At 47.8% G+C, this 22195-nt stretch overlaps 1 pseudogene; it reads right to left on the bottom strand.

The window, feature by feature from the left end:
- Positions 1–22195, bottom strand: part of LOC124076240 (E3 ubiquitin-protein ligase RNF213-like) — a 73752-nt pseudogene that overhangs the window by 15084 nt on the left and 36473 nt on the right.

Below are 22195 nucleotides of genomic sequence, written 5' to 3'. Positions count from 1 at the left end.
TCAGGATGGCATTTACCTGGACATTCTTGTCTGGGATTAATGTGACTTGGGAATAGACTGGGGTACTTCAGGGACATGGTTTTTCACTGTCCTCCATTTCTTTAAAGATGAAACACCTCCCTCCTCTCTCCATTGTTGGCTACCTTCTTCCATCTTGATCTGGAACTGAGAAAATGGGTCCCAGAGGATCTGCAGCCACCTACTCTCTGCCAACTCCACTCTGGGAGCCTGGAGTCTGGGGGGCAAACTGCTACATTAAGGACTGGGAATGAGGCAGGTCACAGGTGGGCCATCCATTGTGCCCTTCTTCTCAGTTTCCACTTCAAGCTCAGGCAATGAGAGGAAGTGGCCAGCTAGGCAGGGAACAAGTTGCCTTCCCACAGTGGAGATGGGGCTTGAGGCTGTTACTCTGGGTGAGGGTGGCAGGAGTGTCCCTAGCTCTCTGGCAGTGGGCACGGGGTCTCACTTGGCTTCCTGTTTGGCATCCTCTGAACCCCTGGCAGCCCATGCCTTGGCCTCATTCCAGGCTGAGGACAGACTCATGAGTACTGAAGCATGGCCACACCAGTGTGAACCCCCTCTGTGGCTCACTGTGGCTGGTGGGGCACCAGTTAAAAATGAATCCTCAAAGAAAAGACAGAGCAGGTGGAGGCAGGTTTATATTCAAAGAATGGACTAAGCAGGAGAGCTGTGATATTCACACAGCTTCGGGTCCATTGTACACATGAACATAAATTCTCTTCACATTCTCTAGGAGGGCAATTGCAGACACTTTCTGGTCTGGAACTGGCCCTGGGAAGGTCTGTCCTATTGGGGCACTGTGGCCACATCCACAGTCAGTGCTGGATAGAATAGGCTGCCACTGGCCATACTAGGTGTTCCAATGGGCATGTCCAGGATCCTCCTCCATGTTCTGATGGGCCTCTACCTGTGGTTTGGTGGGTGAGGTCTTCATAGCTACTTTCCTGAGGGTGGAGTGGGAAGTCAGGAGACCAAGTGCTCACAGTACTCTGTTCTCTCCAAACTGCTTGGCTGTGCTTTTCCTGTGAACCTCCAAGCCTGTCCTGGGGCCTCTGCTGTGGTCCTTAGTGGTGTACAGGCTCTCCCAGGCCTCTTTTGGGTCATGCCTTAGGACTCTGTGCCTTCTGGTTCCTGGTAATGACATGGAGAAAGGGCTACCATAAAATGCCAGAGCCAGCCCAGAAGACACTGTGTGGTCCTTGGAAGGCCTGAGGATGTGCCTGGCCAGAGCTTGACAGGGCCACCCTGCACTTAGTTTGGCAGCTCCAACTGTGAAGCTGGGCAGTCCCAGTGGCCTGTCTCTCAGTTCTTAAAGCAGCTTAATAAGGCTTAGGGACAGTCACCAGGAAATGAAGACAGAAGGGAAATAATCACAGAGGATGCACAGCTCTTGAATGACTTGTGCTGTCCAGGCCTAAGTACCACACCAGCATGGACCCCCACTGTGGCCCACTATGGCTGGTGGGGCACAAGTTAAAAATGAACCCTGAAAGAAAAGACAGAGCAGGTGGAGGCAGGTTTACATTCAAAAGGGTGGAATGGGCAGGAGAGCTGTGGTGTTCACACAGCTTCTTTCAGGGAGTAAGAAGTGCCAGAAACAGGGCCTGGAAGCCAGGCTGCCACTGCAGCCTGCACTGCTGCTTATTAACATACTGGGCCTGAATTTCTTTAACTATACAATCCAGTACCTGCCTCGTGGTGAGGCTGCCATTGGGCTTTGCTAGCCCATCTACAGTCCTTACAACAGGACTGTGTTGTGACACCTGGGACCAGAACTACTGTGCTGCCTCACGGATGAGGAAAAGAGGGCCAAGCTGCATGTGATATAGCTAGTTGTTAAGAGCTACCAGAGGCCATGTCATTTCTGTGAAACCCAAGGCAGAGTCCCTTGAACGTAAAGTGGACCATGAGAAGCTGGGATAACCCTGCAAGGAGACAAGCTTTGGATCAGTTATTTCAAGAGAGTTCCCAAAAAGCCAGGAGTCTGTCTCACTCTCCTCCCCCTTTAGAGACCTCTCCTGTGTTCCTGGCCAGTTCATAGCCACAACACTGCAGCAGAAATAGGCTGGCCACTGAAAGCAGCCACCTGTGAGCAGCCTGAGCCTCCCCTAGTGCTCACCTCTCCTGCACTTGTGCAGATGGCCTGAAGTGACCCAGAGTCCTGCAAATGTGTTCTCAAGAGCAGATGTCACCCTGAAGGAGACAGAGCTTGGTAAGATGTGATGGTGATTCTGAGCCAGACTCTGGACACACCTTTCCTGACCAACAGTCTGCAATACACTTACACCTCAGGCCCAGCTTTCCAGATATTAGAAACAGCAGCCACTGATGTGTGGGTGACACGGATGCCAAGAACCTCAGTGTTGAGGCTCTGAAACAGATGAAGAGGGTCCTAGGGTTCTCCCTATATGAGCAGCTCCCCCTAGACTTCTTCAGACTTCACTCAAGTCTCTTTTGGGGACTCCCAGTAGAGCTAGTCTGTCATTCAAACTGTGACTCCTGCCATTTATAGAAAGTTCAGCAAGGATATAAGAGTGAAAGAGTACTTGTGTGTCACAAGTGGAGATGGGGAAAGACCCTGGTGAGAAGGGATATGGAACAGGGCACAGTCCCAACTGGGACCCTGGCCTCAAGAAGCCCCCATGATCCTGGCTCTAATGGGTTTAGCTTAGCTTTGGGGCCACATGACTCATGGACAGCAACAGCTAATCCTCAAATGGATTCTGCTTCACTGGGGAAGTAGGTGAGGTGGGCAGTGAATGTCTGACAGGTGGCAGCCCAGGGTGAGAGGAATACTTGCACCTGGCACTGGCAATGAAGCATTATCTATGACCAGGTGTCCACTAAGCAGTAGGAGGGAGACTCAACTTCAAGACCATCTCTCACATTATCTAGGAGGGCTGAGAGGCCAATGGGCCCAGAAAGAAAATGCCAGGCCTGCAGGACCCATACCCATCCCAGCAAGTACAGGGACATGGGCTTCTGGATGCAAGGCGCTTTTCTCTGATTTGTGAGTTCAGGACTTGGTGGGCTCTTCTTCAGCTCAAGGCACATGACCCTGTCTATTTCTAGGTGGACAAAGTACTTTTCATGTGGCTGACACCTCAGCTGCAAGAACAGGGGCCACTCATTGGTAAGCTGAGTCTGGGATAGCAAAATCCAGAGTTCTGGGGCTGAGGGCCTCTGAGAGAATCTCCTGGATTTTTTCTCATTAGGCCACTGCAAAAGAATGGAAGAGAAAAGGTCTATTGGGGATGGGGACGTACTCAGGTTAGACAGCCCATGAGCCTAAGACTTCAGCAACATCCTGGATGGGAGAGAGCGAGGCTTTTGCTGGTGGACACTCACAAGCCCACTCATCCACCACCTCTTTGCAAAGCTGCCCAGGAACACAGCCATTGTGGTATTCAGGCTGCTGTTGCCACCTAGAGGTCATTCTGCACACCTGCAATCAGGCCCAGGCAGGGCTTCAGCACCACTTTCAAAAGAATGTGCTTGGTGGTTGCCTCCATCCACTCAGTACAGGCAACAAGCCCAGAAGTTGTGAGATCAGAATTAGCAGAAAGAGAGGGGAGGCTTCTGGTCCCTCTGCCCCACCTCTCAGCAGTCTCCAAGGCTGTGCTGAGGAAGGCAGGTACAGACCATATCCCCAACTCCTGCCAAAGGCCCAAGGGCCTGGTAGTACACAGGGAGCTGCTGCCCAAAAAGACAGATCTGAAAGCCCTGAACACTGGCTTCTGAGTCCCTGCAGTGAGGTCTGCAATATGAAAGCTTAAGATACAAACTGGCTCCTGTTTGCTTTATACACCCCCCACCCCCCATCATCTGGCTGAGCTGCCTGATCAAACTCCTACCTGAGCCAGGGCTTTTGCAAATGCTGTTCCTGAGCCAGATAACTTCTTGATCATGGCTTCCCTTAGATTTTCACCTTATGGCTTCTGTGGAAAACATACTGGCATGTGACTGGCATCCCCTCATCATAACTGAATGTGAAAGTGAGCTGTGGGCATCATGTGCTCAGCTGCAGGCTGAGTTCCTCTCAGCTAAGCCAACTGGCTCATTAGAGTGACCTCTGAGCACCAGTTTAGGTGCTGAGTACCTTGTATAGCCACACCCTGGAGTTCCTGATGCCATAAGTCTTCCTCAGTGCTCTCCCCCAGTGTTCCTGCATGGGTCCTCAGCTAAGACATGCTCCTTCTGAGCTCCTGATTGGGGACTGGTGGAGCACCCTGCCATCAGAGATAACATCAAATGATCCTCCGGAAAACCTGGTACCCGGTGCAGGAGGTTGAAGTAAAGGAGAAGCTGAGTGTCGGGCACAGTGGCTTCTGAAGTACAAGGAAGGAATTCTCAGTATAGAATTCCTGAGAACTCTGCATCCTCCTGTCTACCCTCCTGCCTCTAGGGACCAATATGTACACACCAGGTTCCCCAGCAAGGGGCCCATGGGCTTGTCCTCAGCCCAGGGCCATCTCGTCCTCAAACCACTGCTCTGTGACCCCAACTGAGCTGACGAATGGTGAGAAGTTTAGGAGAATGTGCCCACAGAGATGTAAAGAAGCTTGGTGCTAAGGCTGTGTCTCTTCAGGGCCTTTAGCATGAAAGGTAGGTCAGAGAAATATGGGACACATGGCCTTGGGTCCAGGCCAGCCACAGGGGCTAAAGGCTCTGATGAGGTCCTGAGTGTAAGAGGAAACTCTTGGACTCCTGGCCCTTAGGCTCCTTCCCAGTGCCTGTCCCCAGGCACAGTGGGCATGTGCTGACATCAGAGGGTCTGAAGTGCATGTGTACGAGTGCATGCACTGCCTCTGACCTCGCAGAGTAGGGTGAAGGTCCAGGCCAGTCACCATTCCCAAGATAGTGCTGGAGCCTCCTGAGAGAAAGAAAGCATCTCCTTCAGTCCACAGAAGCTGAATCTAGAAAATGGGTAGAAAACTTTAAAAAAACTTCTTTCCTTGGTGAAGGGCTGATGTGAGCCTCTTTCTCTTAAAAACCTAGTTACAAGCCAGGAAAGGGAAGGGCTATATCTTGGATGGATACTGTACCCAAGCAAAGCCATCTGCTGAGACAGCCTTGAGTGTGTCTAAGGCCTGACCTTAAAACGGGATTTGAGATGGGCAGCAGCTCATCTGGGAACACAGCACTGGTAAGTAGAGGAGTGGGCTAGGGCACACGGGGCCACCCTGGCAACAGGCTATGGCCAGCACTGAGCTTTTACCTTCCTTCTGCTTCCTCTCCTACTAGGAAATCGGGCATGTGTGGGTCACCTCCATACTTTCCTTTGGAAGGGAGAAGGTGAGCCCAGAGTGTATCACATTGGCCTGGGTAGAGTCTGGACCTCTGCACCCTCCACTGATGTTAATGGAGTGAGTGCTCCACACAGGCTCCTGAGCTGGAGGAAAGGACAGATGGGGCCTCGGCTCTTGGAATTTGGTGTCCAATGGAAGAGCCAAAGTGTTAATGTCATCTTCCCAGTTCAGTTTGCAGGGCCAGAGGAGGGAGATGCAGGGGTGAGAAAGCATGTGGATGTAGTCACATAGGCAGGAGCAGCAGTCCAAAGCACAGGCAGCACCATGAGTAGGGTCTGGAGGCTGAGCTAGGCGAGTGCACAAGGGGGATAGGCAGCTGGGATGGCATGGGGGTGACTGGAGAACAAAATCTACAGTAACCTATGTGAGTGTGACAGCAACACAGAGATGGAGATGGAAGAGCTAATCATAGCAGAGGGAGGAGTCCAGGAGCCCAAGGGGTTGTAAGCTACAGGCTGGGATGCACTACCCAGGGCCTCATGGAGGGAGGCACCCAGAGAACACCAGGTGTGCTTTACTCCAGGCCAGGATCTAGGCCCACAGAGGTATGCAGAAGGTAGCTGACCAATCCTTCCCATCCGCAGGGCCACCCCAAAGCTTGGCAGTTGGCAGAGGAGGGTGAACTGGTGAAGTGGGGTTGGCCAGCAGTAAGCCATGCAGCCTGCAGATGGGCACAATATGAGGGATTAACAGAATCTCACCATCTGCAGACCTTCAGAGCACTCAGGGCCCAGACTCCAAGACCCTCTGTGCCCTGACTTCATTGGTGAGGTTGGTGCAGAGGAAGCCTTCTTCCTTTACAGGCCCAGTAGCCTAATTAGCATGTTCACAACACTTCACCCTCTTCTTCCTTTCATTTTCTGACAATTTTCTTTTTCCTCTCCCCTTTGCTGCTGCCCTCAGGCCTATGTATATGTCCCCATGGCCTGGGTTTCCATGCCCAGGAGCAGCCTGCTGCTCTCAAGACTAGCATCCAGGTCAACATGAGTTTACCCTTTGGCTTTGGGGCCATGGGGTCCAAGGGCAGTGGCCATGATGACCATCAACCTCAGCACCCTCCTGGACCTAGGTCTATTCATCCACAGTCCTGATTATGGAAAGAGGCCATTCTGTCCACTTCATGGATGGTAGTGAGGGTAGGGCTCTCTGAGTTCAGGCCCTGTGACTTTTCACAGTGGCCAGGTTGGTACTGGACCATGGTCCTGGAGATGGGCCAGTGTAGGGTGTTGTGGAGAAGAGGAGGGTAGGCAGTGAAGGTGGGGTAAAAAGGGGTGCTCTTCTCTGGGTGGGGGATCTGTCCTGTGTCTCATGGCCTGATGGTGAAAATGAGTCCAGAATGGAGCCATCAACGTCCTGCTGGCAGCAGATGCTCTTGCCATGGGGTTGGAAGTGCCCTCTCTGGTCCTTCCCAGCACCCACCCTGACCTCTTTTGGGAGCAAGATTACCTTGATGGTAGAGCATCAAATTTCCACACACAAGGAGGACCTACAGAGCCACATGGGGAGTCACAGTCAGCTAAGCTGATCCTCACTCCTCAGTATGGGCTGTCCTTGGGGCAGCACAAAGAGGAACTGCCACAGGGGTCCAGGTTTTTAGAAAATTATCTTCTTGGGTATTGGTATTGGCTATTGGTACTGATCTTGGTATTGGCTCTGGGTATTGGTGGCTCACAGGAGCCTCCCCCTTTGACCAGGCTGAACAGAGGGACCACTTTACTGCCCTGAGATGAGGCATCTGCCTGGGGCCTGAGGCCTGGCTTCTATAGCCATTGCACCAAATCCAACAGGAAGGGCAACTCTTGGAAGGCCATGAGGCTAACCATTCATCTCTCTTAATACACCACCTGCCACCAAGCATGCAGGCCAGCAGGCACCTGAGGCCACCTGCTTCCTGCCTCCATTTTCTCCACCCTGTTGCTCACTGCCAAAAACAAACCTCCCATCTCTACCCCACCCATGGCCTCCTTCTCTGCCTCACCCATGGGTAGGACATGCAAGGTAAAAGGTTTGAAAGAAGTGACAAGATAACCTTCCCCAAAAATGGTGGTAGGGATTGAGTTCAAAGGTGAGTTCTCAGTTCAAAGGTGCCCACCTGGGACCTGGTATGTGTGAGGATCTCCAACTCCTTTGCCCAGGAGCTGTTCTAAGGGTGGTGGTTAGCCTCACCCCTGCTTGCCCCTTCCCTCCTGGCCTTCTTGTAAGTCAATGCTGACTTCTCCACCACTTGCATGGGCTGCTGGAGGCTCAAAGACAAGGCACTGGAAGGCACTAGCATGAAGGCAGCATCATGTGGACATTGGGAGAGATGAGGAAAGCTGGGTCTCCTGGAGGCTGTGACAATGAGGTTACCACACTGACTTTATGAAAAGACCTCTAATCATCTAATAAGTTGGGCATGCCCTCAGAGCTAGGAAATCTGAGAGAATAGGGGTTTGCAGGGACAGGATAACTTAGAGACACAGAGGGAGGAGGGGAGTGCACCCTGGTGTGCAGCTGCAAGGACAGAAGATGGACTGACTCTGAAGACTTTTCACATGATGATAGGAGGTGTGGGTGTGGAGGACAGAGGGCTCAGATGGACCGGGCTTTCTGGAATGACTGGGAACAACCCAGAGAGCTTTTAAAGTTCAGCTCCTTTTCTTAGGCTTCTCTGGCAAAGAGACTGTTTCAAACCCAAAAGACCCTACCCCACAGTGGAAGAGGGTGGCTGGTTATAACCTGGTAGAACATATAGGTCAACCTCTGCTCTAGAGCATATAGGTAAACCTCTGCCTACAGCACATGAGTGCGGGGCTATTAACTCTCTTTTAATTCGTCTCCCTGGCCTGAGCTACTTTGCAGCCTGGTCTGTTCATTTCCCCCAGGGGGCACAGTGACATCTGTAATAGGCTTATCTTATGTCATGGGCATGGCAAATGAGAGGGGGCTTTCCTTTCTTGCTCTCTGGTTTTTGGAGCTTGTGTGAAGAAATTCTAATTAAGCAGCAACCATCATCCTATGGGGACACAGGAGGCCCCTTGGGTCCCTGTGGAAAGTCATCTGTATGCTTCAGCAGTCCAGCCTGCTTGGCTTCACTAAGAATCAGTTTCTCTTGTCTACCATTAGAGTGGGCCCTCCCCACTTTGGATAATTTACAGCTAAGTTTCTTACCAATTTACTGATGAAAAGGCCAAGAGACAAGTAAGCCCTCCAGGCTAACAGAGGAATCAGTTCTCCTAGGTGTGTTCAGTTGACAATCCAGCCTCCAAAGGGTAGTAGAAATTGTGATTTAGGAGCGATCACCAAGAGATCTGGAGTATTCAATAATAAAAATGGGGGTGTTGGAGGTGGATGGTTCTAGAGAATGTGTATGTAGCAGGACTCTTGGACTTCCAGCCTCCAGAACTGAGAAAAATAATTTTTTGTTGTTTATAAGGCACTTGGTCTGAGAATTTCTGCTATAGCAGCTCAAATGGACCAAGACAAGGGTGCAGGGGGCCACTCCTGGACTTGTGGGGTGAGGGGGCTCACTGAAAGAAGCAAATCTACACTACGTCTTAAGAGAGAATTGGGAGCTAGCCAGGTGAAGACTAGTCCAGGAGTGGAAATGTGCCTGAAAAGGCCAGGTGGCCAAGCACAGCACTGTGTGTGAGGGAGGCAAAGTCAACCTGAGAGGGCTATGGGTGTGGGGAATAGGGTGTGGGAAGGATAGTAGTGGTGGGAGCCCAGCCTACAGGGTCATATCAAACAGGGGACAGATCACAAAGGGCTTCAAGCCACTGTCAATAAGTGTTTACTTGATTTACCTTGAGGTTACAGGAAGGACACTGAAGTCCAGTTAAGAGGACTGATGGTGACATGATCCCACTTTTTTTTTTTTTTTTAAGGAAATCACTCCTAGCCTTGGGTATCAAGGAGTAAGATTTGGGGTGGGAGCCCATGGCCATTTGCCTTAGTAACCTACAGAGGCAGAGATGGCAGAACAGACAGGGAAGGGGGTAAGGGGAGGCAGACAGGAGGGCAGATTCCAGCAAGATTTAAGAAGCTGAGAATATGAAGATGACATCAGACAAGATGTGAGGGGAAGGGAGGAATTCAAGAAGGGACTGAGATTTGCAGCTTGGGCAGGTCTGAGTGTGTGCTGCCTGGCACTGAGGTGAGCACCCAAAGCTGACAACCATACTTGGAGGTAAAGACCATGAGTTGGTCATTAACAGTCACAGAATTCCCTTAATCTTTTATCTTTTCATTTTTTCCCCTTTCAAACACTTCTAACCTGTTAATGAAATTCTATGAAAGGTGAGCTGCAAATGTGGCTTAGTAGTAGAGTACTTGCCTGGCAATATGCCAGGTCCTGAGTTCGGACCCCAGTACCAAAAAGGAGAAAAGGAAACAAATAAATCTATATACCATTAAGCTCTGAGAAACCTCCACATTTTTTTAATATTGGCTTTAGGTCTTATTTTATTTATTTACTTATTTACTGCTGTGTTTTCTAAGCTGCTCTCACACTCCTGGACTCAAGCCATCTTCCTGCCTCAGTCTCCTGAGGAGCTGGGACTGTAGGTGTGTACTGCCACCCCTGGTTAGATCATATTTTAAAGCAACAGCACATATAAATCCAGCTGTGGCAACACAGGCTGCCCTTTCTGGTCAAGTTCCCCCTTGGCTCCCAGGTAATCACATTCCTAAGCTTCTCTGAGGTTTTCTGTGCCTGTGTAAACACCCTGCAGATCACTGGCATTAACCACTGTATGGCAGCACACATGAAAACTCAGATAACTGTTTCCAATAGTGGGTATTTAATGTGTATTTGGGTTTTCACAATTCTGAAAGTGATTTTCAGTGCTGTACTAATATTCTAGCATATGTTTGCTTCAGTAAAAACAGGAAGTTGGGCTGGGGAATGCTGGCATGAATGAAGCTCTGAGTTCCACCTAAGCACCACAAAATAAATCAAAGTGTCTCCAGGACATTTATTTAGAAATGCACATCTCCAGCAATGCAGGATAGTGAATTTAATGATTTAATGGCTGTTTCTGAGAGTTTGTGGTCAGGTATAATATTGAAGCCAGAATTAGACACTCAGATAGGCAAGGGTCAATCCAGAGAATGGAGGTATTGAAATGTTAATTCCTTCAGAACACTTCCTCCACCCTTATCAACATAACCTTCCCTGTACCACCTGTTGCTAAGATAATCAGTCCTAGGGATGATCCCTCCCTATAGGGAGTTTTAATTAAGCCCTCTTCCTGCCTAAATCACTCTGCTTTGGCTCCTCCAGCCCATCTGCATCTCACCTTTTGGCCATCCATCTCCTGAGCCTTGTCACTTACACAGGAAGGAGAGAGATAAGGGAGAAGAGAGCTGGAGGAAGGAAGCCTAGGACATATAAAAAGGCAGAACACCCTCACTTCTTGGGATACCAGGATACTGGCTATGGCCCCCTTTGTCCCTCCTGGGAGAAGTCTATGTTATCCCTTTTTAAATAAACCCTGCTTTGTACACTTGCCTCTGCATGTTTCTCTAATGTTCAAACTTCAACATTTGAGGAAACAGAACTTGTCACTGGTAACCTGTGATATCAATGTTAGTACAGATGTTCCTATAGGAAGTAGTCCACTGGGCATTATATAAGTAAAGACTGTTCCCTATTTCTACTTTGCTGAGGTTATATTTTTTCTAAATCATACATTTTGTCAAATGTTCTCTATACCTATTGAAATTCTCATTTAGAGCTTATTGTTTAGCTTATATAACTGATGATATTTATAGATATTTTTGAGCTATCCTTGAATTCCCAGAATTTATCATACTTAGAAATGATGTGTGTTAATTATCCTGATAAATTTGATTTGCTAATTAACAAACAAACTCAGCAATGGGCAAAAGACTTAGCCATTTCTTCAAAGATACATAAATACCCAAAAAGCACAAGAAAAGGTGCTCAACATAACTAGCTATTATGGCAATGCACACTCTGAGGACCAGGTTAGTAGCTCAGTGGTAGATCACTTGCCTAGCATGTGTGAAGTACTGGGTTCTATCCTCAATACCACATTAAAATTAAGAAATAAATAAAAGTATTCTAAAAAAGCTAAATGTTCATTATTTAAAAAAACAAAACAAAACAAAATTCTGAATCAGGCAAGGTGGCACATACCCAGCAACAAAGAAGGCTGAGGCAGGAGAATCACATGTTCAAGGCCAGTCTCAGCAACTTAGCCAAATCCTGACTCAAAATTTAAAAAGGGTCCGAAATATAGCTCAGTGGTGGAGCACCCCTGGATTCAATCTCCAGCAAAAAGAGAGAGAGAGAGAAATTTAATAAATTGATACAGTGAGTCACCTTCTAGGTATATATCCAAAAGAATTAAAGCAGATCTCAAATGTTGATGAACACCAAAGTTCACAGCAATCATAACAGCCAGAAGATGCAGAAGGTGGAAGCAGCCTGAGTGTCCATTAACAGATGAGTGGACAGACTCAGTATCCACCCATATAGTAGCATTCATTATTTAGCTATAGGAAAGTTGAATGCTGACACGTGTCACCATATAGATGAACCTTGAAAACATCATGCTAGGTGACACAAGCCAGATAAATGCTGAGCTATTCCACTCATGTGAGGTACCTGAGGCAGTCAGAGTGACAGAAAGTAGAGCAGGGATCTCCAGGGGCTGGGGTGGAGCTGGGGAGTCCTTGTTGGGTGGGAAGGTGAGGACACTCTGGAGCAGGATCTGGTGGCTGTGTAACACCACTATGCTCGAAGCCACTGACCATACATTTAAAAGTGGTTACATGGTGCATTTGGTGTAATGTGTATTTTAGCACATTTTTTTAAAAAGCAGCAGTGGCCCAGTGGTGGGGTGGTAGTTGGGAACATTAGGGATAGGAGAGAAGGGAAAGCCAGTTCCCTGTGACTTGTAGAAAATATGAATGAGCCACAAGAATTGGTCTCCCTAGCATCGTTCTCTGCAGCTGGCCTACCTGCCTAACAGCTACCTCTGTGTGCAATGTCTAACCCTCCTGTCAGAGCTGACAAGAAGACTCGGATACCCATCACATGCTGGATATTTTCAGCTTTTACCAATACCCAAGGTGTATAGGCTAACTGTAGGAGGCAGCTGTGAAGTGGCCGCCTGCAGGAGGTTTGACTGGCATTCCCAGGCATCCCTCAGCTTCCAGCCAGAGAAGAGAAACTTGTAGCAAAGATCAATGCACGACAGCACCCTTCCCAGGCATCAGGTAGCCAATGAATGGCCCTGGGGCTTCTCTGTAGCTGGAAGGGACACACAGAGCAGAGGCCAGTGTACAGCACAGACTTTAAGTTTGTAAACTAACTGGGTACCATCTGTGGCTCTGATTATTTGCACAGGGATCTGACTAGAAGAAAGTGATCCAGAAACCCATGAAGTTTTTGAAGTCATTTCATTGGGGAAAAAGTCTCACACCATCTATAAACATCCACATGCTGGCTCTCAGGACCAGAAGAGCCATCTGTCAGCTAGCAGGCTACGTGACCACCGGAGACCACACTGGACCTGGATGAGTGGCCAGTACATCCCCAGAGGTCTGAGGGTGCTGCATGGGACAGTAAAACTTGGAGAGAATTGTGTCCAGGCCATGTGGGAAGGTGGTCAAGGATGCCTCTGGGACAGGAGTCTCTTGTGTTTCTCCTTTGCTAGCAGAGTAATAAAACTTGTTTTTCCTTTTTCTCAAGGGAAAAATAAAACCCTCTATGATTCATGGTACATAAGCACACTCTGCAAACAGTTTCTCGCTGCCTTTCAACTAGATGAGGCCAAGGGACTTCGAGCCATGAAATATGAGCTGGTCTGTGTGTGTGTGTGTGTGTCATGTGTGTGTGCACAAAAGTGTGCTCGCTGGGCAGTGTTTAAAAGGCATTGTGTGCAGGAGCTGAGGTAGGGCTCAGTGGCAGGAAGCCAGCCTAGCACACATCAGGCCCTTGGTTCCATCCCTGGCATTGCCACTCCCTTCTTTTTCTCTCCAGTCTATGATAGCAAGAACAGTCTTCAAAGACCAGCAGCTGGAAGGTGGATGTCAAGCAGGACAGAGGGGCAAGTGGGAAGCAATATGGGCACCTGGCTCCTTGGAGCTGTGAGCAAGCCCTGGCCTGCACAGGCCGTCCTGCACAAGGCCTCTGACATTTTGGTCAAGTTTTATGCCCATCTCTTTCTGTGTACCTGTCTGCATTTCAAAGGCTACATACTATAATTGCCTTTCTCAGACACCCGGATAGTGGGCATTTTGGAGGGCAATGGCATTCCACCCATGGGATGAGATCATGAAACAATTACACTAGCCCAGGTCATGGGGTGAAAGAGGTGGGAATCTTGTTGTGCTGAGTGACCATTGTTACTGGTTAGCCTGGCTACAGAGATGGTGGCTTTCTCTGAGGGGCACAGGTTGTGCTATCACTGGCTTTATCTGGTGTTGGGAGCAGAGGCTCAGTGGTTTTCTGTTTCCATGGTCCCATGGATAGCATGTATTTTGATGTCCCAGCTCCAGTGGCACTCTCTTGCACCACTGTCATCCTGCCGAGTATGGTGGTGACTTTGCCCCCAAGGGCTAGGCTACTGGCTTGCTCTAGGTCATCCTGGAGGTGGGTGGAGCCTAATCCTTCAGCTCTTGCAAAGCATCTGCAAGCAAGTTCCTGAAGAAGTCCCTTTCTGTACAGTCATTTCTATCCCTAAGTAATATGTCCTGACTCAGCTATCAGGGAGGGCAAATTCTTGAACTGAGCTTATCTATGCAATGGCCAGCTGATGAGCCACATTCCCCCATGGGACTGGATGAGGGCCCAGCACTGACCTGCAGGTGAGGACAGAGTAGGCTCCCAAACTCTGCATTCCACCAAGAGAAGTGCCCAGTGCTCACATTGTCTAGTGAAAGACGTACTTGGTCACCAGCTGGCACAGCTCAGGAATCTGGCTCTAGGTCCCCAGAAGCATGTGCTCCACAAAGAGTGAAATGGAGAAAACCTGATTCCACTGGATTCTGTCAAAAGAGGGTGTTATACACTCAGCTCCAACAGAGGACTCTGAGGCAGGAGGAGGGGATGAGAAGGCGGGTGTGAGGCAGCACAGGAGGATAAGCTGACAGGAAAGGTTATCCACCAGCCCTGTCCTCAGCACTCCCCCAGCTCTCCATGCAGGAAGGACTTGGAGTCTCACTTTGCTACCTCAGCATGTGAGGTACTGCCACTGTGCCAACTCTCTCATAATCCTGCACACGGTGAGTTCCTCTTGATCCTCATGGCCCAGCACAGATTGGGACCCTCCCCAACCCTGAAGGCCTGCCCCTCTGCTTGTCCTCCTGCCCCTGTCTGTTATCATGGCTCCCTGCCACCAAAGTGATTCTCAAAGTGCAGCTTAATAATCTACCTGTCTTTCTGTGGCCCTGGGGCACCATGGCCTCCCTGCATGTGGTTTTTCTGTTTCTCCAGCACTTAACAAGATGCCTGGCACTTGACATGGTTCATCAAGGGCAGAGTGAGTGCACAAAAAGCCCCTCCCATGGCAGGAGCACCTGCTTACCCTCCTGCCAACTGTACCAGGACCTGGATTCCACTGATGAGCACAGGCCAAGCATGCCAGGGTGAGCCGGGCTCTGGGTCTCACCTGACCTTTTCTGTGACTGCTCTGGCTGTGCTCCTGCTGTCTTGAAAGTACCAATCTGAGCAGACAAGCTCCAGTGGTATGAACAGCTTCTTTCCCAGCTGCATCCAGGCCTGGGGACTTGGCTTTAGGGTGTCTCTTGTCTCTTGTCAGAATTTCAGCACAAGTCATTGCAGCAAACACATCTAGTGTCTGAGAAGAGCAGAGCAATCATGTGACCCCACAGGGCCCCTGCTTCTCCACCCACCTGCTTCATTGGCTGTGCTGCCCTTAGGCCAGAGCTACTGGCAGGGGCAGTGTGTCCTTGCATTCTAGGTTCTTAACCTGCTCCTTTGGGTCTTGGGATACAGGAAGCACTAGCCAGTTGTTCCCAAAATCTCTCAGCTATGCTGACTCACATGCCCCTGAAGGGTCTTTTCTTGTGCTCCTGCAGACAGACCAGGGCCTGGGCCTCCCTCCCAACTCACTGCCAACCATGTTATGCTTTTGTGCATCTTCAGTGAGGCTCTGCAGAACCTGCAGGTGGATGGTCACAATTCTGGAGAATTTGTGCAGCCAGGTCCTGAAATGCTGATAGGCAAGGTGCATCCACAGCAAGCAGAACCCATCCTCAGGCCTCCCTGAGGCTGCTCATAGCTCACAGACAAAGGACCACAGGACCATCTGCAGAAATTTGGGTTTTGAAAATTTTTCAATACGTATTTTTAAATCATAAAAATATGTTTTCCTATGGGAAATCAGAAGTATTCAAAAATCATGAGAAAGAAAATTACAAGCCAGACTTCCTATCTCCTGACTTGCTTTTCAGTACAGCCTCTAGCCATTTTCCTAGCTGTGTCTTTCCTCAGAAATATCCTCAAATCAGAATCACTCTGTTCCTGATTTTTTTCCACTCAGGATTAGATTATGAGAATACCTCTATCACTCATTTTCTGTGAAAATATTGTTTTCAATGGTTGCAAACAACTATTTTAAAATTGTCCTACTTTAATATGTCCCTCCTTCATTTATTTGGACACTTAAATTGTTTCTAATTCTTCTTGATCAGAAACAAAGCTGGAAAGCCTTGCTGTGAGCACCTGCCTGGACTTGGCTGATACTCACAGTGTGGTGAGCAGCTGCAGGAAGCAGGCTTTCCAACCACCATGCCATGTGACCACTGCTCAGTACCTGCCCAGGAAGACTGTAAGCCTGCCCTTCTTTTGGAAAACTCAGTTTTGCCAGATGAGCAGGCACAACTGGCATCTGAAGACTGTTTATCTTCTCTTAACTGACTGGTGGGGCTGAGCATGTGAGCAAAGCCTTCTAGAAGCCTGCACAACTATGCCCTGTACAGCTGACTAGTAACTTCTACCCATTTTCAAAATAAGATATATTCTGCTCAGTCCCTGAAACACCTTGCTAACATTTCATTATGCTGGCTAGAGTATGTTCTCTCACATTCTTTACCTTCTTTTTCTGTGCTGCATATGACTGCCAGGCAGCTGAGTTTCCACCTCAGGCTTGGCTGCAGCTCTTCAGTCAGCCTTGTCTAGCATGTCTGAGGCTTTTGGTTTCCTCCCCAGCTCCAGAAACAAAAAGTGTCAACCATTCCACTGAGTTTCACTTATTATTTTTACCTTAAGAGGTTAGCTACATATGTATCTTAATTTTGTCAAGAGAAACTCAACAATTTCAAGAGAGTGTTATAAGGAACCTGGAGAGCTTCTTAATGTACTAGTATGCCCCATTTCTGAAGGCCTTTGGGAGAGACAAGGACTGGTCATGTGTTCTGAGCTGCTCAGGGGACATTCTGAGCCTAGCATCCTGCATGCTGTTCTCCCACACAGCAGCATTAGCTCTCAGAAGCTGAGTTCCCATGTTTGCCCCCAGTTCATACCATGCAATTTCCACACATGATCTTGAGTAGGTACCTGCCTTTAGCTCCTCCCAGGTAGACACTCTCATAGTCAAGAGCAGGAAGTCCCTCAAATAGCACTGAACCAGCTCCTGCTGTAGATCCCTAGGGAGCTGTGCAAGAAACATGCCCAGGGTAGTCTGCAGGAAGATTTCTACTGACTTATCTGACTGTCCTTCAGGGAGAAAGTCAGAATCGATTGAGACAATTAAAGCCACAAGCTAAGAAAAGCTTGCTCCCTAGGAAGGAGCCACAAGCTAGTGTAGCACCTGGGGTGACTCAGAGACAAAGTGATATTGGCTGCTTTATGGGACTAGAGAGTGGTGGATGTATAAACTAGGGGACACAGAAAGGAAAGCAGGATCAACATTCAATTTAGGCCACACTATCCCCAACAGGAAAAATCATCTGAGGGAGTCTGAGTTTTGTGCTGTATGTCTGTTTGCTGTAATGGGGCCCCAATAACCCTGGGTTCCCAGGAAATCTGGACCAAGTTGGCTGCTCATCAGGGCTGGGGTCAAAGACTGTACCAATCACAGAGATTTGCTTTCCAGCAGATGGGGAGTTTGCTCCCAGCTGCACACTCTGCTGGACCAGCAGGGTTCTGTAAGGCATTGTTCCAGGTGAAGAAACACCCTCTCAACAGGAAACAGATTGCTACACATTGGTTTAGGACAAGCAGCAGAATACAGACCCAAGAAAGCAAGTTCACATTGAATATATGGTTCTCTAAGTAAATTTTGAAAAGATGCTTTCACATGTATGTGAAAGATGACTGCCAAAAACACAGCACTGTCACTGGCTTTTCTGGAATGAACATGGTCAAACTCAGCCCCCAGCATGTGAGAGCAGAGCACACACTCACTAGCTTGTGTGACTCAGGAGAGACCAATGGCTTAGCATGGAAGAAGGGGACACACTCTTTTCATTGTTAGTATTTGCTGAGAAAGCTTAAAGGGGACTTTTCCTGGGTCTGAGCCTCAGGATTGGAATGCTCAACTTGCAGCAGGTAGCAAGCCCTGTCCCTGATGGAACATGCTCCAGTTGACCATACTGCTGGTCAGTGCACCATTAAATCACCTCACAGGCTCCCTTCATGGTGTGACTTAAAGGCTTCTGACCTCCTGGAGACTTTCACTCCTTCAGCAGAAATTTCTGAATGAAGGCAGGACATGAACTTGAGCCTATTCCACATGCAAAGTGTAAAAACTACAAGTCCCAGAATTTACTATGTGCTAGCTGCTGTCTGCCCACTAATGGTCAGGCAGTGTCTTTGTGGGTAAAGTCTGCATCAGGCCAATCTTGAGCAATGCTCACTTTTTACATCTGTGATATACTGGGCCTTGACCCAGAGCTCTTCCAGAAGGGGACACTGAAGGGGACACTGTTACAAGCACCCTCAGGAAGGCTCATATGGTTCTGCACCATGATGGTAAACATCTCACTCTTGGATCTGCAGTTAGGTGAAGTGAACAAGAGGTGAAGGTGCTGTGGGCCAGGGCTGGCTCCATGGTAGAGTGCTTTCTTGGCATGTGCAAGGCCTGGGTTCCATCCCCTGCAACACATAAAAATAAAACAAGACTGCACAGACAGTTGCTGTCTCCTTTTATGGCCAGGGCTCCTGCTGAAAAAAGAACTGGAGGGCTACCTCATAACCCCTGTTTACAGACAGAATGAAAGCAGGCCATCTATGCAGGGCCTAAAAGGGGCCAAATCCTCAGGCAGAACCAGGTCTCTAGGGCCTGCACCTTTCTCTCTCCTGCATCTTATTGGCCTACCTTCTAGAATTGAAGTCCTTGCAATCTGAACAGAAAGCTTGGGGAGGCCCCACACAAAATAGGGAACAGTATAATGGAATATGAGCATGATCGAGGACATATTCTTTCCAAAGGGCAGTGTTCCCACTGCACACAGAATCCAACCTGACTTTCTGAACTATCACAGGTGCCCAGAGAGGAGAAAATGAGGAGAGAGGAGACAGGACAAAGACCTGTCAGGATGCCACAACCTCTAGGCTGCAGAAGGAGCTGGTGAAATGTTCCTTGGAAAGCAGCGTCTACATTCTCAAGCCCAGGAGAGTAACTGAGGGTGCTGTGTGGATTTTCATTCACCTTATATTATTCATCACAAGCAGAATGTTCAACAATTTATTGTTACTAAAAATATACATCCACAGCTGCCAAGGCTGGTGAGTCTGGTCCGATCAGAAGCTCCAGGTTGCCATCTCTGTCAACAAGAGAGATCATGCTGGCCAGCAGAGGGGTGACTGGGCTTTGGACCCACTTCCAAAGGGTATGTATGCAGCAGGGGTGGGACAGGGGACAGGGGACAGTGGCTCAGTGTCACAGCTAGTGCTGTTCTTGACACCTTCTTCCTCTGTGACAACAAGCTTTCTAGCCTACAAGCCAGGGCTACAAATTGAAGTTTCCATCACTTTTAAGTATAAGAGACTCACAAATGCAATTGTCTTAACATCATAAGCAGGATGGATGGAACTTAATTTTACATCTAGTAATAGTAACTAGTGCCTTGAAAAGGTGAAGAAATATTTGCTGCATTTCATATATATTTTTTTTCAGAACAAGCCTATTAGGTTCTAAAAACAAATCGAATAAGGACCAACTTCACTAAAAAAATAAATAAATATTTTAAGAAAAAAATGTAGCTATAGATAAAATATAATGAAGATGAAGAGACCAAACTAAATTTGATACAAAGTTAAATAAGAAATATCCAGAGTATACAAAGAACTCAAAAAATTAGACAAGAAGAGAACAAACAACCCAATTAACAAATGGGCCAAGGACCTGAACAGACACTTCTCAGAGGAGGACATACAATCAATCAACAAGTACATGAAAAAATGCTCACCATCTCTAGCAGTCAGAGAAATGCAAATCAAAACCACCCTAAGATACCATCTCACTCCAGTTAGATTGGCAGCCATTATGAAGTGAAACAACAACAAGTGCTGGTGAGGATGTGGGGAAAAGGGTACACTTGTACATTGCTGGTGGGACTGCAAATTGGTGCAGCCAATTTGGAAAGCAGTATGGAGATTTCTTGGAAAGCTGGGAATGGAACCACCATTTGACCCAGCTATTCCCCTTCTTGGTCTATTCCCTAAAGACCTAAAAAGAGCATGCTACAGGGACACCGCTACATTGATGTTCATAGCAGCACAATTCACAATAGCAAGACTGTGGAACCAACCTAGATGCCCTTCAATAGATGAATGGATAAAAAAAATGTGGCATTTATACACAATGGAGTATTACTCTGCATTAAAAAATGACAAAATCATAGAATTTACAGGGAAATGGATGGCATTAGAGCAGATTATGCTAAGTGAAGCCAGCCAATCCCTAAAAAACAAATGCCAAATATCTTCTTTGATATAAGGAGAGTAACTAAGAACAGAGTAGGGACGAAGAGCATGAGAAGAAGGTTAACATTAAACAGGGATGAGAGGTGGGAGGGAAAGGGAGAGAGAAGGGAAATTGCATGGAAATGGAAGGAGACCCTCAGGGTTATACAAAAGTACATACAAAAGGAAGTGAGGAGAAAGGGAAAAAATAATACAAGGGGGACAAATGAATGTCAGTAGAGGGGGCAGAGAGAGAAGAGGGGAGGGGAGGGGAGGGGAGGGGGGATAGTAGAGGATAGGAAAGGCAGCAGAACACAACAGACACTAGTATGGCAATATGTAAATCAATGGATGTGTAACTGATGTGATTCTGCAATCTGTATATGGGGTAAAAATGGGAGCTCATAACCCACTTGAATCAAAGTGTGAAATATGATATATCAAGAACTATGTAATGTTTTGAACAACCAACAATAAAAAATAAAAATAAGAAAATATGTTTATCTAGAATTCGGCTTTTCTTAACGGTGTTTCTGTAACTAACCCTGAGTACTTTAGACTGACAGTCCTTAATTGATTGAATTAACTACATCTCACGTTCATGCTAAAATGATATATTTTTACATAATGAAAAATGCCACAATTTCTTGTGGTAAAGGATAGAATTAATAAATATTTATGTTGAAAAAGAAAGTGAAGCCCTTTGTAGGGAAATTTTTTTCTGAGTATACAATACAAATGATTCTACAGTGAATTTAAAAATATCTACTGAGAAAATGAACATCCCATTAGTCAAGGACATCCCTTGTCTTAAGACCCCAGGCTAGAACATGCACAGAAGATGTAGGGGAGGCAGTGAAAAGGCCCTGGGTTGGAGCGGCTGAGAGCCATAAAAAGTGCTCCAGAGTAATGCAGTCACCACAGAGGGTCTCCAGGAGACCAAATTTGAAACAATTTGAGAATTAAAAAAAACAAATGAAGGCAACAGGCTATATAACATGATGAACTAAAAACCAGAAGACTTCTGTCAGAAAGGATTCCAAGGAGGCCAGCTATCTAGCCCCAAGGGTATGTGACATTAAGTCTGAGACACACAGTGCCGGTGAAGTGTCACAACATCCTGTGACAGAGCAGCAGTTTCCCAAGGGCCTGCCAGCCCCAGATATGGGCATTGAGGGTACAGTGCAAACAGGTCCAGTTGTTCTTGGGTGTTGCTGGTGACCACGGAGAAGAAACTGGTCCTAGGTGCTGTGGACCATGGGGCAGTGAAAAGGGAGGCTGGCAAACCCAGTAAGGCCAGAGCAACAGTGGCAAAGGGGCAATGGGAACATGGCTTGGACATGTGCTAGGAAAGGGAGACCATCCAGGAAGACAAAAACATATTCAGTTTCTGGGCTCACAAACTTCCTTCAGAAGGTGTAACTAAGAAAGAAGTCAAGGAGCACTGCAGAGAGAACTCAAAATGGTAAAGCTCCTGTGTTGAGGAAGCAAGCACCCATGGGCCCTGGCCACCCAGGACTCTGCCATCACCCACATTCCCCCTGTGAACCACGTGAGGCAGCAGACCTGGAGCCATGGGGTCAGAAGAGCTGAACTGGAGGGACCTTGGAGGACCTCATTGGCCTAATATCACCCTGCCAACAGGTAGTTTCAGACCCTTAGACTCTCCATCTGAGACCTTGAGCAAACCTCCTGTCCCCATAGCAAGGCTCTTTAAAGGTTGTCTCAAGTCTGAAGAAAAAGGTTACGGTTTTGTAGAAAAAGGATCACGGATAATAAATGACACTCCTGGGTCCTATTTTTGTACTTTCTGTTACTTCAAGCAGTAGGCCTGAGAAGATAATTTCTGTTACTTATCTGCACATCACCATCTCAATTTTAATAACCATGAATGGCAACCCTGGCTGCTATTTATGACATGCTGGCCAACATCCTATGAGAACAATATTTTTTTAAGTTCTCTATAATGAAACAAAGTAAA

This window comes from Marmota monax, unplaced genomic scaffold (assembly GCF_021218885.2).
Source record: "Marmota monax isolate L192 unplaced genomic scaffold, Marmota_monax_Labrador192_F-V1.1 WCK01_AAM20220418_F8-fsc00564, whole genome shotgun sequence".
NCBI classification, from domain to species: Eukaryota; Metazoa; Chordata; class Mammalia; order Rodentia; family Sciuridae; genus Marmota; species Marmota monax.
Note: the sequence above shows the minus strand (reverse complement) of the source record. Positions and strands in the feature narration are given on the sequence as shown.